An 18,731-nucleotide genomic window follows, 5' to 3' on the forward strand; every position below is an offset into this window, starting at 1 on the left:
CAGGGCATGGGCATCCGCAGAACTTTTTCCAGGGGGGGGGGGGCAGAAGTTTAACGTCATCACCATCCGACATGATGTGTGCCAGGTGGGACACAAGAAAAACTGGGGCACAGGAGGAGCCATGGGGGGCAGGAATTAGGCTGCATATGATCTCATACACCATAGGGTTGTTGTGCCACTGCCATCTCTTTCTTTTGTGGCCTTTGGTAGATATCATTCAAACCTTCTAGGAGTTGGCAAAGAAAAAGCAGAGCTGCAGACAGGAGCGGCTCTTGGCCAAAAGTGGACAAGCACAGGCATGCAAAGGGTTTAGAAGCCTGATGCAAAAGCTTAATGGAAGGATCAAACTGAAAGTGTCGGATTAGCAATTTCTAATCTGTTATTATGTCACCACTATCGAATACACCACATTATTCATACACACATGATCAAGGCAGTGAAGGCACTATAACAGCATTATAAAAAAAACAGGTAGAGTCAGTCTGCATTTGGTGTTAATGTGCACAAACAAATGAGAATTAAAATATATGACAAATGTATTTACTTTGGAAATGTATTATTTAAAATATATTAAAATGTATAAAATCAAATATATTACCTTAAATAAAATAACAGCTGTTCTCTTCCAAATTAGAAAATAAAACATATAAACTTAACCTGTTGCAGGAACTTCACACATGTACAGTCTTGCTGAAATTTAACAGCCACATTTTTCAATGAGTAGTCATTTTATGAAGTCTTTGTTCACTGGTTAGTAAATTGATCTCTAAAAAGGAACTATAAACATCTGTAGTTGTGTGTAAATGTATCAATTACTTTATCAACCTGCTGTTGTTTGTTTTCATACATTTTTGCTCGATGTATGCTCATCATGCAAAAACCCGATAAGCAATTATCTGCCATTATCGACCTCAACCAGGTTTTCACCCTTCTCAGTGTACTGAAAGACCTTTCAACTGTGCAAGTGGTCACTGGTAATGTGAGAGCAATGATAATTGCTTGTTGGACTGATGGAAATAAATCTGTGTGGTTTAGCAAATTCAGAAATCTATTGCCAAACTGCTCATCCTTTGTTTACCAGATCTGAAACCATGTGACTGCTTCAGCTTCCAGGTTCTCAATGTCGTAAATTTCTCTGATGTTTGCAATATGGCATTTGTATCGCTCAAGTGTCATTTTTGTCATATGTTATGGGTAAAGTGAGAACAGACTCAAATTATTCTTGTTTTCATTGCCAAACCAGCTTTCTAATGATGTGATGATAGAGTCCATCTGTGGCACATAGATAGACTGACAATAGTATTCTTCCACAGAAGAGGAACCAAAATTAGAACAAAATACTTCCCGGCCACACTGTCTGGGAACACAAAGTTCAATGTTTAGTGTTTCTGCCTGTGTTTGAACATTTGTAAAAATGTCCTTAAATTGCTTCTTTGCTTTTTGTCTGTGATCACGGAACACAGTCAGAAGGTCTTGCATATGATTACACACCTTGAGGATATCAAGCTTACCAGCTTGGAGAGCCTGGTTTACAGATTCCAATCTTGAGGAGTAATCTGAAATTACGGACAAGCAAACGAGAACTCTCTCTGTGCTGGAGGAACATTGTAATTGATATGCATCCTGACGTGTTTTCCCTGATGCTGGAGTGACCAGTAAGTGTAATTGCTTAAAAATCTCTTCAAAGTGTGAGCTAAAAATTCTAAAGCTCTTGTATTTTGCTGTCCATCATGTTTCACTCAGCAATGGCACATTTTGAATAAGAGATCATCTTTTTGGACTCTCACGGAAAAACTTGATGATGTCTTTCACTGTGCAACAGAATTCCATATATCAGGAGCAGCATTCAGGTCATTAACAACTAAATTACATTTATGTGCAGCACAGTGAGCAAAAGAAACTTTAGGATATTTTCTCTTTATTATGGGTGGACCCCACCTTCCTTTCCTGCCATTGTAGAGCATCCATCATATCCTTGGCCATGGAGTTATTCTAAGTTTAATCCATTTGACCTATTGACTAAGGATACTAGATCTTCTCTTAAAGTTTCTTCACAAAATGTAATCAATTCATGTTGAACTCGAACTGATGTATAACGTGCATTAACTGGTGCATTTTCCAGATTGTTCTTTAGGATCACATATCCTACTTCAATGCCAAATTGGTACAGACTTTGCACATTTCGGGATGTACTTTTGTACTCATGTGTGCCACAAAATAAGATAGTAGACAAAATTTGAAATTACTTTTTTGGATTTTCGTCAATATGCCTTTTCACAGCGTTGTCTATTTGGCAAACAAACCTGTTTCTGGTTTCTTTCTGACAGCCAAAAAGTGAGTTGCATTCACTTGTGCGTTTTTATGCCAAGATGACAAGACATGCATGCATGCACTTTCAGGGAAGTCTTTATATTTAGTGAAAGGCATAGTTATGAATGCTCCTTGTATTCCATGATGAACAGGCTGTGGAAAAACTGTGCAAAACTTGCAAATTGTACCTCTCTGTTGTGGAGAGTAGCTAAGCCATGGTGAATAATGATTAATCCACACATGGCGGAAACAGCGTGTTCCACCAGAATCCCTCTCGGACTCATACGTTTGTGGTGGAGTATACGTATTTATTAGAAGATTGTATTTTACATCATCTGTTAGTTTGTTCACTGAATTTAAATGCAATCCAATATCATTTACAGGAGCATCAACATCATGGCTAGATTCTGTTGGAGCTGAAAGTGGCTATAAACACTAAGAACCCTGAGGTCTAAAAATACCAGAAAGGAAAAAGAGAAGCGAGAAGGTGGTGTGTAAATGAGAAACAAAAAGCCCAATTCACGTAGTGAAAGGGCGATCCCTTTTAAGGACGTAATCCCTCACTCACCCTGGGTGACATGCTTCATCATATGGGATTCTCCTCCTAGAGAAAAATCCTAGTTTCTCTGGGGGCTACAACCCCCTCTATGAGAGGGAGGAGCTCAGGGATGTTTTAATTGTGCACTAAAGGATAGACTAAATCCACATATGAAGAGCTAAGTGTGAGTGAGGGGTGCAGTGCTAGCAAAATGATAGTGCAGTGAGAGTATATTAAAACTAGTAACGGGACGGCAAGGAGGATACTCTTGGCACAACCGTACCGAAGCTAGATTAAAAAATGTGAACACCACTAGTCAAATGTAGGCAATGGTGCTATACAATGAAGAAAGGTCGACATGTTTCAGCCAAAACGCCTAAATAGGCTCGGCTTTCATCAGGACCACAATAGCTACTGCAAAATGAAAAAGACTGTGTGGGAACTACACAGGAAAAAGGATATCGTGGACACCCAATGAATGCTTGAAGGGTGTACGTCACCTTGTCATCTCAAAGATCACCTAAACAAAAGAAACTCAGTGTAAGAACAAGTTGGTTCCGAATGCTAAGTAATACAAAGGTAGGAATTAAATAACTAAAGGCATTAACCACTCACCCGTAACCACTGGGTGGGAGCTGAAAGTGGACCTGCAGAACTGCTTGTGCTTGGTTCTTCTGCCCCCTCCTGTTCACAATGTTTAGATTCTTTTTTTTTGATTCTGTGATATCAGATTCTACATCATCCAATTTTCGTTTTGAAACAAATCTTGGCACGTCCATTTCTAAAAAGAAATAAGGATCATTAAATACTCTGCTCATCACCAGGCTGGCAATATTGACTAAATTGAGTTGTAGATGAGCTGCAGGGAGTTGGAAATTCCCTTTAAATTTCTCCTGCAAGGCAAACCAGGTTTCCTCGCATAATGCATAATTATAAAGGTAAAATGAGATTTGTGAAAGTTAAATAACTCGCCTACAATGCACTATTTATTGAATACATACAGCCCTGTATGCAGTAATAGAAAGTTGAAAAAGTAAAGTGTCTGTGTGTGGATATATGTACACACATTATGTATATATATATATATATATATATATATATATATATATATATATATCGCCTTGTCTCCGTAAACAGTCGTCGTTTTCGCTGTCAAAAACCAGAGTGCAGACCACAAGAATCGTGTTACCATCCAAGATTTAATCAGCCACGGCAAACACAGTCAGCATGACGCGTTTCGATCCCAGAAGGACCTTGATCACATATATATATATATATATCCATACTGTTCGGGACTGGTACAGCACAACATTCCATATGCGAATCTAATCTGCTTTCACATTCATTACCTACTAAAGGATAAAATAAGCTTTAATTGAACTGCACATTTGAACTTACTCAAAGTTAATATTTATACGCGCATTGAAGACTCCATGCCCCATAATGCATCAAGGCTAATTTGCACTCAGCGTACACCTACTTGGGGCAGGGCTAAGAGTGTATAAAGACAGCAATGTATTCAATGCAAGTGTCAGCTGTGTGGTTTGTGGCAGCCCAAGAAGAAGGGGCCTTCGGCCTTGAAACACATCGGCAAAATGAACTCTATTATGGAAGTGAAAGGCAGACTGCACTTTTAAGCCGGAGGGCGGATTGTTGTCATATGACCTCTTGCTGCTTTGGGCACTTTGTTTGATCAAATTTACACGCGGCCGCCCAGCCGCGGAGAGGAGCACCATCGTCAGCTGGTGAGGAAGAGAATCGCTGGCTGAGAGAGACTGCAGTTCCATATATATATATATATATATATATATATATATATATATATATATATATACATATATATACACATTACCTACTGGCGGTCGCCAGTAGGTAGTTATAGTTAGGACCAAGTTTCCATAGGAAGAGCATTTGTTGTTTTGCTTATATCTTTGGCGTCGTTTGATGAATCTTAATGACATTTTCCAAACGAATTCATTGTTCATATCAGCTCCTATGTTGAAAGTTTGGGGGTGATTCGTCAAGGGGGGCCAAGAAAAAAGGTGGTCCCAAAACGTGTTTTCTCCATGTTAATTTCCATAGGAAACTTTAGACCAGGTTACAGGTCGAACGGGTGAACGGCATTCCCCCAAATTTGGCAGGGAGAAGGGGCTTGGTCTAGAAAGCACGCTTTTGTTTATTTGGCGTAAATCTGTTCAGTAGGTTTGGAGAAATATCTAAATTTACAGGTATTGATATTTGGGAATTCTGCCATCTGATTGGCTGAGGCGTTACAAGCACGAGCTTGCTGCTTATTGGCTGCGAGCGGTTGCAACTAGGAAGTGTTGGGAGCCATTTTGTGATTCTGTTGAAGTGAGTAAGGGGAAAAAAAGGCGAAAAGAATAGGAAAGAGGAGGGTAGGAGCGCTTTGAGCTCTGTGGGGTGGTTAGGGTGTGCTATACAGGGAGTGTGAAGCGAAGTATTCACCCCTACCGGTGTGAAAGGGCTGTTTTGCCTAGAGTGAGGTGGTGCTGAGGTGAGGTGCCGGTACACTCTGGGATGAAACTGTGAGCTGATTGCTGTAAACTGATGTGCTCTGGGCTCTGTAGCATACTGGCCGCTGTAGCATTGCTGTGCAAGTTGTGTTAGTATGGGTTTAGACTATAGCGGGTGTGGGAAGCAAACTACTCACCCCTACCGGTCTGAAAACTCGAATGGAGTGTTTTAGCAAGCAGGAATAAAGAAATAATCATGAAGAATATAATGCAGAATGTTGCAATGCCACAGAAGACAAATGGTGAAACCAGGTGTGTTTAAGAAAGTGGCTGTGTGGGATAAAGGGATGGAGTCTGCAAGTTATATAAAAAGTGTCTTTATTTAAGTGCCATAAATGGACCCACTGGTGCAAGAGCTAAGGCATCCAGCTGAGGCAAACTCCAACCGCTTCTGCTGTATTCAAACCTAAGCTCCTGCATCAGTCAATTCCACATTACATGTTACAGTTCCATGTGACATAAACAATACCTATTAGACATGAGTGACTGTAAATTGTAGAATGAAAGTAAAGGTAGGATACGATTACCACACTGTGCCAACCAGTTCCTAAACAATGCCGTGTTTTTTGATCTTGATCGCCAGCTCATGAGCAGAGGCTGAGGATGAGCTAATTTGTGTGAAAGGACTTCATGGATAACAAGCAGGCAGAGAGACGTGTGTACAAAGAATAGACATGGTTTCAAAATGGATGTCGGATTTAGGCTAATTTAGCAACTAAATAGCGTATTTGGATAGGCCATACATCACCCATCCCTGGTTAGTCTGGAGACGTAAGGGGCAATATTGAAAACAGAGTTCAAATGCCTAAGCATATTTAGAAAGTTATTGTATGAAAATAGTTCAATTGAAGTGTATTAAAAAGTTTTATAGGAAAAAGTGAAAAAAGTTGGAAAAAATCAATCCAAGAATAAAGTGAATTTCTTACAAGTCTTGGAAATTGCAGCCCGGAAATTCTTCAGCGGCTTGAGATGCGTAATGTTCCAAGAGGCGATTATTGCCATTGTGTGAGAAAAGCGAAGCGATCCAATTCATATCCTCGAAGGGACAGTAATGTTCCTCTAATGTTGAAGCGGCAATTTGAATTGGCAGGCAATCTGCGATGTTGTCAAAGGTCGCACATTGCAGGAGATCTTTCGCGGCTGCACAGAAATCCCATTCCGCCAGGATACCTTTTTGCATTGTATCTGCCATTGCTCCACTGCCCGAACAATCATGTTCATGGTTTTCAAGATACTCCATTACCTGCTGGATATCGGGAGCGTTTGCTGGGATGTTGGCAAGGCATAGATCCATTCGCCAGTCGATTGGGCAAGTTTTGCAATAAAAAGATGGTTGCATGCAGATTGTATATGTGTAAATAAATGTCATGTTGTAGCTGGTTCCGATAATAGATGGAGGCAGGCAGCCGAAAAGTTGTTCCATTTTTTCACGGTCTTGATGTAGCTTCACGTAGAGGTGTATTCTGTTGGACATGCTTGTTATCACAGGGAGCGCAGCCATTTTTTGCAAGCTAAAATAGTAGTAGGATGGCCGCGAACAGAGCGGGAATTATGGGCACTGTTCCTGTTATTCCAGAGATGATCGAATGAATGAAGTCTGGTATTATACTAAAAACAGTTAGAAAGCCTGTGACAAGGCCGGAGGAGATAGTGTTAAAAAAAGTGTGCCAGAGCTTAAATGTCAGATGTGTTGAAAATTGTGTAACAATTCACAAAGTGTAATGGGAGGTTCGTATTTAAAAGGGAGTGTATTTTACTTCAAGTTTGTGCTATCTGCAGTCGATGAATTACTTTTGGAGAAGTGAGGGACACTTCTGTTTGAAACAAAAGCGCTTTCAGTTTGCTCCATTTAATAAAATCTGTTTTCAAAGTAGGTATTGAAGGCCAAGTTGAACTTGGGGAGTTACTTTGTGTGGGTGGGAATAGAGATTGCCACAGGAAGTTATCCAGTTTGAAACAGTAAGGACATACAGTATGCCAGCTCACATTGCGTAGCAGTCCATGTTATTAAGAAGCAGATAACTGCCGTTAAAAAGCTGTGTGAATGTTAGTCTGATTGTGGGAGTTGGCGTGCTTTTAACAAAGCGCGCAAGATTGGGGGCTGTAAGGTTAGAAGCGTTGTGCAGTTGGACATTCTTGCATAGTAATGAATGACTGCCATTGTGGTCCCACTTTTCACCTGTGAGAAAGTTCTGTATCCTCTTTAACACAGCGATATGTAAATGGGAGAAACCACTGCACGTAAATAAACGCGCTACCTTATATAATCATATACAACATGACAAACAACATGTACACCTAACAGACACAACGACACTACGTACTGTGGGAACCGTGGCTAGCCATGTAAACAAACCAAACATAGCACCTCTGCCACACAATGCAGAATGCGGGGAGAGATGGGAGCAAAGTATGTGCGAAGGTGGCAAGTGATTCTCGATTATAAAAGTATACAATGTAAAGTGTTGAGGGGATGTGCGTATGCAGAGCACAGACATGTACATGTCAACATACACTGATGGTCTATTGAGTGAAGTGCACAGTGGACGCAACCATGATAGTACAGTCAGTAGGGAAGACTATGAAAACATAGCGCGTACTTGCCCCCTCCCCCCCCAAAATCTTTAGCATAGTGGGCTGGCTCGGCGTACGCAAGGCTAGCGTAGTGGTATGACTAAAAGGCACGTTTATCTGGGTGTGATTCTCTTTAGGTCTGCGCAGCTCACACCGCCACAAGGCTGACACCGTGAGCGAAGGTGGCTGCGGGAATAATGTTCTCAGCCTGCTGGTACCCAGAATATGTCATGGCCGCTGCGATGCACATATGCCCCACAGTTCACCTTCTGACACCGCCGTATGTGAAAGAGGGCCCACCACGTGCCGGCGGAAGCTTTTGGGTCGAGGTCTGCGAGCTGGGAAGGCTTCTGAGATCAACGCTGGCTACCTCGACACAGGCAGACAGCGCCCAGCCTGAGGCCCAGCACCGTGGAGTGCTCTGTATACTACTAACACAGTAGTCCAACAGGTACCAACAGTGGAACGGTGTCTTGATCCCACAATAGACGATGTTAGAACTGCATCTGAGAGTGCAGATGAAGGTACTCCCTTTGACCAGGTGTAACCAACTCTAGGTCCCAACAGTGGAACGGTGTCTTGATCCCACAATGGACGATGTTAGAACTACATCTGAGAGTGGAGATGAAGGTACTCCCTTCGACCAGGTGCAAGCAACGCTAGGTCCCAACAGTGGAACGGTGTCTTGATCCCACATTGGATGATGTTAGAACTACATCTGAGAGTGCAGATGAAGGTACTCCCTTCGACCAGGTGTAACCAACTCAAGGTCCTAACAGTGAAACGGTGTCTTGATCCCACAATGGACGATGTTAGAACTACATCTGAGAGTAGAGATGAAGGTACTCCTTTCGACCAGGTGCAACCAACTCTAGGTCCCAACAGTGGAACGGTGTCTTGATCCCACAATGGACGATGTCCGATATTATCTGCTGCTTGGTTTTCACAGAACTCCCTCTGCTGAGGTGCATCAGACTCTGTGCTTCCGTAGCTAACTGCTGTGCATGATTATTGTGCTTGGCTGACTGCAGTTGCTGGAGTACACCGCGGTACAGCAGGTCCGAACAGTGAAACGGGGTCTTGATCCCACAATATACGATGCTAGAACTGCATCTGAGAGTGGAGAGGAAGGTATTCCCTTCGACCAGGTGCAACCAACTCTAGGTCCCAACAGCGGAACGGTGTCTTGATCCCAAAATGAACGATGTCCGATATTACCTGCTGCTTGTTTTTCACAGATACCCCCCTTTGAGGGGCATCAGACTCTGTGCTTCCGTAGCTAACTGCTGCACATTATTATTGGGCTTGGCTGACTGCAGTCGGTGGAGTACACCGCGGTACAGCAGGTCGGAACAGTAAAACGGGGTCTTGATTCTGTGATTGAGGATGTCAGAAGTTAAAGTCTGTGATGATGTGTGTGTACCCCCTCCAATCAGGTGCAACCAACTCTGTGCTTTCGAATCCAACGGCACGTGGCTGTGAGGCGTTAATGACCACTGCCTCTGGCCTACACTGTGGTCAGCAGGGCTCACAATTCAGATCGAGTAGTGATTGTTTAATTACAGAATCCAGTAGGCAACTAACTACAACGTCTATTGAAATATACACAATAGCCTTTTAGTATACTTGCTTGAAGAACTTTTTTTAGATGACTTTTAGGTCTAGTACAATGACCAAATTCTTCTTGGTAGTGGTAAAGAACACTGAATAACAGTCTACACAGTGGACAGCAGAGATCGCAATTTGAATTGTTTTGATTTATTTATTGCAGAGTTTTTTGTAATTTATGTTGTTGTATTTTGTGAAGAGGAAGTGAGTAAAAGTATTCATGGATGACTGTGCTCACTACTGCCTTCAATTTACACTGCAGACAGCAGTGTTCACAATTCAGATCGAGTCGCTATTGTAGATGACGCAGTCCTGTAGGCAAAAGACATTGCTCCAGTGCGCTCTGTCCGCACCACGCATACGCTTCATCACAGGGTCTGTACACGGTTTTTGTTGCTTCGCGTACTGCAAACAGGAAAGCTCAAGTCAACGCCAAGTGGCTGTGGGCCCTTGCTGACCGCTCTCTGGCCTACACTGCAGACAGCAGTGTTTACAATTCAGATCGAGTCGCTATTGCAGACGAGACAGTCCTGTAGGCAACAGACATTGTTCCTAGTATGGCCCGCCCACAGCACGCATCATCGCTGGCTGTGCACATGCTGAATGCTTTTGATGTGGCTATCTGAGTGCAGTAGACCTGATGGACCCTTTATGATACAATCTTTCTGTGTATTATATCAGATCTACTGCTTGTATCTCAGTATACCACAAGTTATGGTTCTTTTATGATAGAATCTTTTCTGTGTTATTTCACATCTAGTGTCCCTACCTTACTGCAGCACAAACTATTGACCCTTTTATTATTGAATCTCTTTGTGTGATCCAATGATTACTGTGGTAGTTGATGCTAGAAGCAACCATTCCCTGAGGGCTGGTTTACACTCACCCCACACGCATTCAGCACAGACGTCACTGCATATGTGACCCTGGTAATAAAAAGGAGTTGAGCGCACATGCCCGTACCCACTTCCACTATCTATCTGTGTCCGTGTGTTCATTATCTATGCATGATACTGCCCCTGGGTCGTACCACATTACATTGGGCTGTGGACAGCGTATGCAACCATATTACCTCTAGCAGTGGGGAAAACTTCTGTTATGTAGCTTTTAGATGCATGGCTATCACAGGTGGAAGGCTACTTTACAGAGCATGAATATTGATGAAGATGATGGTTGCATGGTGTGTGTAATGTCAGATATGTGTACATAGCAAAATGTTTTCAAAAAAGCTCTCTAAGCAGAACAGGAGTCTCTCATCAAACGCTGTAGAGAGGATGACTAAAATGGGTGGGGTCCTCCAACTGTTACAATGGGAAATGTTATGAACCAATCAAATGCTTTTCTTTAAGGTCACTTGACAATCGCGCACCGAGCGTGCAAGGAGGCCGCACCCGACGCGATTTTGAGAAAATATATTTACCATAACATACGCTTATTACAGTTAGAAATATATAAATGTTTAAAATATTTTAGATTATCACTTGATCTCATATGCACTTTAAACTTATTTAGATATAGTTTTGAGACAAAAAAAATTAGGGAATGGCGTACCCGGCGCGACACAACACATCTATGACATAACACAGGGCCTGGCAGCATGCACTCGTCTCATACGCAATGTGCAGCGGGCGCGACCCCATACATACATGATGTAAGGCGCGGCTTGGTACTGCGTACCCTTCGCATACCAAAGTAGCAGCTGGCGCGACCACATACGTATATGATGTTACGCGGGACGCGGTGCCACGAACCCGTCGGATACGAAATGCGCATTCTTTACAAGTTTAGCAATATGGAGGATAGGATTCGCGTGCTGATGGAGCTTGGTACACTACCGGTACGGGACTTCAGTTTTCTAAAAACAAAATAAAAAAAAAAAAGATATAGATACTTTTTTTGAAGCTATAAAACATTACATATTTTTTAAAATTAATACAAAAAAGGATAGTAGAGTTCCAAAATATTTTTTAAAAAACTGAAAAAATATAGGTTTTATAAATATTATAATATGAAATTAACATTTAAAAAACTTTCGAAATTCACTGAAAAACCATAGGTTTTACAGACGTTATAGTTAGGAATTAACATTTAAAAAACCTTTGAAATTCACTGAAAAAACCATAGGTTTTACAGACGTTATAATTAGGAATTAGCCTTTAAAAAACCTTTGAAATTCACTGAATAAACCATAGGTTTCAGGGATATTATAGTTAGTTGGACATTTGACTCATATAAAACCAGAGAAATTCGCATGTTATAGTTATTTGAGCTAACTATAACTCGCGTGCCCGCAATGCACTGGTGATGACGTCACATATTACATCACTCATGACATGGTCAGTGACATCACTGATGACATCTCAAATGACATCACTGATGACATCACTGATGACATCATCCACGTGATAATCTGATGCACATACCGATGGCCTAATATAAACTTTGACACACACACTCTAAAATACAGACTACTATTTTTGAAACTATACACACAACAATGCCAGATACTACATACCACCCACTATTTCCTAGGTATACACTCACAGCCACTCACTTATACATGCAGTTACTCATCAATACAGTACTATAAAATGCACTCATACTCCTATACATACAGTCACAGTTCGCTACTCATCCATAGAGTTACTCACACACCTAGTCAGTCATGCAAAGTATCAATCACATACCCATTTACTCATGTATACAGTTATACACACCAACTGCGTTATTTATACACACACCACATCACTTATTTATGCAGATACCAACACATACTTACTGTCTTATACAATCACTGATACAAGCAGACACTCTTTTATACACCCACTCTTCAAATAACTTACTCTCACGTATAGTCATTTATATACTCCAACACTCACATAAACTGCCTTAAAACATATGTAGTTACTCATACATATACCAGTGAGACATTCATTCATTCCCTCACCAACACACCCATACACACACTAACTCACCCATACAGCCCTTCCCAGATGTACTTTTGAATCCATACAACCAGTGAATGACCCACTCAGACATGTATGCAGAGTCACACACCCCCACCCACCCACACAGAAACTCAGGCACTCGTACAGATACTCAGACAACAAATAAATAACCCATATAGACACTCATGTAGCTACTCACCAACCCATGCAGCCGCTTATACACCAACTGAGACACTAATACAGACTTTCACACAGTTTAGTCACTAACCCATACATTCAGTAACACATGTTCAATCACTCACTTATACAGTCAGTCACGCACCTACTAAATACTCCATTCAGGCACTTGTAAATCCACTCATTCTTTAATACACCTTGGCATAGATATATATGAAAAATATTTAAACTTTACAGAAACACACATTTACTGGATGATGTCATCAGTGATGTCATCAGTGATTTCATCAGTGATGTCACTGACCATGTCATGAGTGATGTAATATGTGACGTCATCAGCAGTGCATTGCGGGGGCGCGAGTTATAGTTAGCTGAACTAACTATAACAATGGAATTTCTAGGGTTTTGTACGAGGGAAATGTCCAGCTAACTATAACACCCCTGAAACCTATGGTTTTTTCAGTGAATATATATATACAGCAGGCTGCTGGTTTAGCGGGACGCCCTCTCGTTCAGGAGCTACGCGGTGTGCCTGCAGCTTTTGTTGTCGCATGGAACTGCAACGCGTCGCCCCCCCCTGGTACAGAGGATTTCCACATGGAGGTTATCGTTACCTGGGGAGAGAGGAGGCAAGATTGAATTGCCTGAGAAGGGATACAAAAAGTGACTCGATCTTCCGGACAACTGCGGTAATGTGGGGTTCATCAGCCACATAGTGGGACATCACATGGTGTTGTGCAATACCCCATCACGGTATGGGACTGCTCTGAGGACTTCATCTACCAGCATGCCGTGGTCTGGGAGGAATAGCGCGAGGTGCCGCCGTATCATCAAGGCGGGGGGAGGGGCAAGTGATCAGCTGACTGGACGAGGTCGCCATTTAAAGATCTTTCGAGCTGACCCCCAGATTTGGAGTGAGAACATGAAAACGGGCACTGAGGAAAGCTAACAAGGGCTGAAACGCGTCTGCCAGCGTTTCATGGACTCGTAATGCAAGCGCTTTATCACCAATAAAGCCACTTTTCTGCACCCCGGAGCTGTCCCGCACTCTTTCTTTCCTAGAGGGAGTATTGGTTTGATATATATATATATATATATATATCACTGCTACGAAACACCAGTCAGGAGCACTCACAGGCGGGTGCTTCTTCGTGCGGGGGTGCACCCGCATTTAATTTTTTGCTGCAACTCTCCTTCTCACAACCACCATCCAAAAGAGAAAGATAGATGAAGGTTGTTACCGAAACGCGTCTGTTTATTTTCGTGATAGTTTCCACTTAATAAATTTTGGAAACGGCCCCCGCGAGTGCTGTCTTTCTCTTTTGGATGGTGGTTGTGAGAAGGAGAGTTGCAGCAAAAAAAAATATATATATATATATATATATATATATATATATATATATATATATATTACCTACTGGCGGTCGCCAGTAGGTAGTTATAGTTAGGACCCCTTTTCCATAGGAAAACCTCAACATTCTATTTTGAATAACTTTGGCGCCGGTCGATGAATCCTCGCGAATTTCTCAAAATAGGTGGGGCGCTACGCTCCGCTCCTACCCTGAAAGTCTCGGGGGGATTCGTCAAGCGGGGGCAGAGATAAAAGGGGGGTCCCAAAACGCATTTTTCCCATGCATTTTTCCATAGGACCTTTAGAACGAGCTACAGCCCGAACGGCTGAACAGAATTACTAGAAATTTGGCAGAGAGGTAGTCCCTAGGTCAAGGAAGTGCCTTTTGTAGGTTTGGTGTAAATCTGTTCAGTAGATTCTGAGAAAATAGCCTTTAAATCAATATATATATCTGAGCCCGCTTACGGTACGCTTACCGTACGCTTACCGTACGCTTACCGTAAGCGTACGGTGGCGTGCGCGAGCGCGATTCTGATTGGCTCTTAGATCTTAGTAAACATTCGAATCGGCCGAAACCAGGAAGCGGCGGCCGCCATTTTGTCTCTCGCACTGAGTGTTGTTTATCAAACAAGATGGCCAAAAACATGTTACGGGCTGTTTTGACAACTCCCTCCCACATAGTCATGTTGAGGGAGTCCCCAAACATCCCCCAAGAGCAAAAACGGTTTTATTTTTTTTTCGGCAATTTCGCCGAGTACGCTTACCGTACGCTTACCGTAAGCGTACGGTAAAAAAAACAAAAAAAAAAAAAAACACTATCCACACTTACCCCACCCCCTGTGCTTTTGGTGGCCGTAGGCCACCAAATGTACAGGGCTTATTAATAGGTAAAAAAAACTAAATTTTGGCAACATGAAATTATAAAATCGAAATAAAAAAAACACTATCCACATTGACCCCACCCCCTGTGCTTTTGGTGGCCGAAGGCCACCAAATGTACAGGGCTTATTAAAGTTGATAAAAACCGTGCACGGAACGAACTGCGTTAAGTGGGCGCGCACGCCTCGAATGGCGTAAAGTAACTTAGCATTTAAAAAAACGTACAAATTCACTGAAAAAACCATAGGTTTCACACACGTTATAGTTAGGAATTAGCATTTAAAAAACCTTGCAAATTCACTGAAAAAACCATAGGTTTCACACATGTTATAGTTAGCGGAAATTTTACTGATAAAAAACCAGTGAAATTGCCCAGTTATAGTTAGTGCTGGCAACTATAACTCACGCGACCGCAATCTTCTGCTGATGACATATGTGTCTTTATGAAAAAAAAATATTTGTAATATATGTATAGCTAACAATGTATCGAAGAAGACATGGGCAAATAAGTGTCTAAATACAGTATTAGCATCAGCAGAGGATTGCGGTCGCGTGAGTTATAGTTGCCAGCACTAACTATAACGGGGCAATTTCACTGGTTTTTTATCAGTAAAATTTCCGCTAACTATAACATGTGTGAAACCTATGGTTTTTTCAGTGAATATATATATATATATATATATATATATATATATATATATATATATTCACTGAAAAAACCATAGGTTTCACACATGTTATAGTTAGCGGAAATTTTACTGATAAAAAACCAATGAAATTCCCCCGTTATAGTTACTGTAGGCAACTATAACTCACGCGACCGCAATCCTCTGCTGATGCTAATACTGTATTTAGACACTAATTTGCCCATGTCTTCTTCCATACATTTTTAGCTATACATATATTACAAATATTTTTTTTTCATAAAGACACATATGTCATCAGCAGAAGATTGCGGTCGCGTGAGTTATAGTTGCCTACAGTAACTATAACGGGGGAATTTCATTGGTTTTTTATCAGTAAAATTTCCGCTAACTATAACATGTGTGAAACCTATGGTTTTTTCAGTGAATTTGCAAGGTTTTTTAAATGCTAATTCCTAACTATAACGTGTGTGAAACCTATGGTTTTTTCAGTGAATTTGTACGGTTTTTTAAATGCTAAGTTACTTTACGCCATTCGTGGCGTGCGCGCCCACTTAACGCAGTTCGTTCCGAGCGCACACCGTGCGCGCACAGTAAGCACGCGGTGCGCTTCGCGCACCGCGCGGCCACTTTACGCAGTTAGTGCCGTGCACGCACGGTGGGCACGCGGTGCGCTACGCGCACCGCATGCCCACGTTACGCTAGATGGGCCATGTACGCACGATGCGCTTCGCGCACCGTGCGCACATGGAGGACATATGATGCACTTCGTTTTGAAAGGTAATATTTTAATTTTTCGTAATTTTTATAAGCCATGCACAAATGGTGCCCTTCGGGCACCATTTGCTCACGGGGTGGAGAGAGTGTGGATAATTTTTTTTTTTATTATTTTTTAAAAAAAATATTATAGTTTATCTCATCTGTTATAAGCCATGCACAATTGATGGCCTTCGGGCACCTATTGCACACGGGGTGGGGAGAGTGTGGATAATTTTTTTTTTTTATATAATTTTTTCCCGTACGCGTACGGTAAGCGTAATCGGCGAAATTAGCAAAAAAATAAAAATTCCGTTTTTGCCCTTGAGGGATCTTTGGGGAGTCCCTCAACATGGCTATGTGTGTGGGAGCTGTCTAAACAGCCCCTTTACATGTTTTTGTCCTTTATATTTTAAACATCACTCTCAGTGCGAGAGAGAAAATGGCGGCCGCCGCTTCCTGGTTTCGGCCGATTCAAATGTTTACTAAGATCTAAGAGCCAATCTGAATCGCGCTCGCGCACGCCACCGTACGCGTACGGTAAGCGTACCGTAAGCGCACCGTAAGCTGGCTCAGATATATATATTGATTTAAAGGCTATTTTCTCAGAATCTACTGAACAGATTTACACCAAACCTACAAAAGGCACTTCCTTGACCTGAGGACTACCTCTCTGCCAAATTTCTAGTAATTCTGTTCAGCCGTTCGGGCTGTAGCCCTGTCTAAAGGTCCTATGGAAAAATGCATGGGAAAAACGCGTTTTGGGACCCCCCTTTTATCTCAGCCCCCGCTTGACGAATCCCCCCGAGACTTTCAGGGTAGGAGCGGAGCGTAGCGCCCCACCTATTTTGAAAAATTCGCGAGGATTCGTCGACCGGCGCCAAAGTTATTCAAAATAGAATGTTGCGGATTTCCTATGGAAACGTGGTCCTAACTATAACTACCTGCTGGCGACCGCCAGTAGGTAATATATATATATATATATATATATATATATATATATATATATATATACAGTACCAGATTTCACTTGTCACAGAAACAGACTGCACGCACAGCAGTTGCCCCAGCAGCACCAGATTGCACCCTAAACACTTGCCACAGCACCACCAGCAGCTTTAAATCCACTCCACTTGCCAAGTGCGCCTTGGCAGTGGCACTGGATAGCATACATCTCATTCAGCAGATATAATCCCACATCACCAGGTATAAACCCACCACACTAGATAATAAATCATATAACCTCCAATGTTCTTATTGGTTACACAAAATATAAACCCATTGCTTTCTCCTGCTTTTGCCTAATTTTTTTTTTCTCTGTCCTTCCTCTCCTCCAGTTTTTCTAACTGCTTTCTCGTGCTTTTGCCTTGTTTTTTTTTTTCTCAAAGATAGAAAAATGAAAACAAACATGAACAGTAAACAATCCAAACACTACCGTTGGTCCCTCTGTGGGGTCGAACAGATCCCTCAGGGATCAGGGAGGACAACAGGTCCGAGGACTCCGTCCACGCTTGTCCCGGTGAATAATTCAATCGAAAGCATATTTGTGTGGCTAAATGAAAAAATGAGAAAAGGCAAAACTTAATATGGGCCCATGCTGAGGCAAACACCTCGGTACGCTTTCTACGTTGGTGAAGGAAACATAAAGCACCAGTTTGAGTGACAGCCTATACTGAGAATCAAAACTACCCTCTCCTAACAGACATAGTTTAATATACAAAAAAGGAAGCAACATTAGCCTCACGTGTAAAGTCCACAATGTCCACGATCTCTCCTCATCCTGCACCAGTGGCAGAAGCCACAAGAGCAGGAGCAGCAGTGGGGCTCAAATGCGGAGCAGTCTCAGCATTCCCGAAATGAGCCGACCCCCACCGCGAGACACCAGAAATCTCTAAAGACGTCGGCCGTTCCGGCAGTCGTACAGGGGACTGAAAGGTTCAGTCCGTGGGGCAGACTGGGAATTGTTCATCGACGCGCCCTGCGCGACCCAACAGACCATGCTAAAGTCGACATACAGCCTCGGGAGGATTCTCCATTCTTACTTTGGGAGGGGGCATCCTCTTCAGAGGGGAGGCCCAGAAGATCTAATCCTTCCTGCAAATTGGTGATATGGCGCCGTTTGTTCTGAAATTCGAAGGAGAGCCCAAATGGGTAAGTCCATCTGTACCTGATCTTGTCGTCTTGCAGCTTACTGGTAATTGGCCTGAGAAGTTGTCTCTGTGCAAGAGTAGACTCTGCTACATCCTTATATATGGTGCAGGAATGGTCTTGAAATGAGATGGAGTCCTTTGTCCTAGCAGCCTGAAGAACTGCTTCTTTGACTTTATAGGAGTGGAATTCTGCTAGGATGTCGCGGGGTCATTTCTTCTCGCCATGTTGTAGAGACCCCACCCTATGAACTCTATCTAATTT

The sequence above is a fragment of the Triturus cristatus genome, chromosome 4_2 (genome assembly GCF_964204655.1).
Source record: "Triturus cristatus chromosome 4_2, aTriCri1.1, whole genome shotgun sequence".
Taxonomy (NCBI): domain Eukaryota; kingdom Metazoa; phylum Chordata; class Amphibia; order Caudata; family Salamandridae; genus Triturus; species Triturus cristatus.